This window comes from Mandrillus leucophaeus, unplaced genomic scaffold (assembly GCF_000951045.1).
Source record: "Mandrillus leucophaeus isolate KB7577 unplaced genomic scaffold, Mleu.le_1.0 Scaffold163, whole genome shotgun sequence".
Classification (NCBI taxonomy): domain Eukaryota; kingdom Metazoa; phylum Chordata; class Mammalia; order Primates; family Cercopithecidae; genus Mandrillus; species Mandrillus leucophaeus.
This window is the reverse complement of record NW_012101621.1, coordinates 2,539,620-2,541,407: the sequence shown is the minus strand read 5'-3', so window position 1 is coordinate 2,541,407 and position 1,788 is coordinate 2,539,620.

Genomic DNA, 1,788 nt, shown 5'->3' with positions numbered 1-1,788 from the left:
TTTTTTGAGACAGAGTCTTGCTCTGTCACCCAGGCTGGAGTGCAGTGGCGTGATCTTGGCTCACTGCAGCCTCCGCCTCCTGGGTTCAAGCGATTCTTCTGCCTCAGCCTCCCGAGTGGCTGAGACTACAGGCACAGGCCACCACGCCTAGCTAATTTTTGCATTTTTAGTAGAGACGAGGTTTCAGGGGTTTCACCATATTGGCCAGGCTGGTCTCAAACTCCTGATCTCATGATCCGCCCGCCTCGGCCTCCCAAAGTGCTGGGATTACAGACGTGAACCACCGTGCCTGGCCAATTTTTTGTGTTTTTAGTAAAGACGGGGTTTCACCATGTTAGCCAGGATGGTCTCCATCTCCTGACCTCGTGATTTGGCCTCCCACAGTGCTAGGATTACAGGTGTGAGCCACCGCACCCGGCCCCGCTTTCTTTAAAAAGCAACAAGAGCCGGGCGCAGTGGCTCACACCTGTAATCCCAGCACTTTGGGAGGCAAGGCGGGCGGATCACCTGAGGTCAGGAGTTCGAGACCAGCGTGACCAACACGGAGAAACCCCATCTCTACTGAAAATACAAAATTAGCCAGGCATGGTGGCAGATGCCTGTAATCCCAGCTACTCGGGAAGCTGAGGCAGGAGAATTGCTTGAACCCAAGATGTGAAGGTTACAGTGAGCCAAGATCTCTCCATTGCACTCCAGCCTGTGCAACAAGAGCAAAACTCTGTCTAAAGAAAAAAAAAAAAAGGCAACAAGATACCATCATGTAGAAGATGAGGGTAAAAAAATAAAATAAAAAGCTACAACCTATCTTTTTTTTTTAATGATTTAATTTTGACACCTTAACATTCATTTTAACTAATCCAGAGGCAACCTGTGCACAGAAATGAAGGAAACAGAGATTATGTTCAAGTGGCCTGGCTTGAAAATTGACTCCTTGACACCTCAACAAGGCTGTAAACTGATAGATAAATTATTAGACCAACACCCAATAGGGAAGCCAAAATAAGAAATGTTGATAAAATTAGAAAATATCACAAGAATGAACCACAAATCCAGAAAAAAGAGCCCATCTTCATCTCCAGTTCCCCCAGTCCAGAATATTACACACCCCTCGCAACCGCCCCAGAGCCTCTCTAGCTCTGGCTCCTGTATACGGGAAGAAACTGGGGGTGGGGTGCCAAGATAAGTCCCTTTTTCCTATCTTTTATTATCTCCCATGCTCTCGAGTGCCTCTTCAGCTTCTTGGGAATGTAAGCCCTGAGTTTACAAGGTCAAAAGACCAAGGAACATTTTCCAAAAATTAGATTACAAATTGAAGAAAGGAAAGTGGTGTTGTTATTTTTAATATTCTCTTCTAGTATGAAGTTTGAGTGTCTCTCTTCTATTTCTCTCTCTCCTTTCATTCTCTTGCTCTTTTTCTCTCCCTCCCTTCTTTTCCCTCTATCCCTCTCCTTCCCCTCCCCTCTCCACTTCACCACACACAGAAACCCCTTTTCAAAGGGGCTTTTTTCCAACTCAGTGAAGTAAAGTCTTTGCCCCTTTGTGGGGAAGGCTCATTAACATTCCCACAGCAGCATCTCTTCAAGGATTTTACTTTTGTAACTCTGTGGGGAGGTCAAGAGGCCACAGTGGAGAGGTAAAAGGAAAAAAAATGGTAAACTGGGGAGGGCGGAAGAAAGAAGAGGAGGGGAAAGAGTCCTTCCTTTCACAATAAGACCCACAAGAAGGAGGGGGAAAAATAGGAAAAGATGAAGACAGCCAAGATTCCGGAAAAAAGACAAATGTGGACCC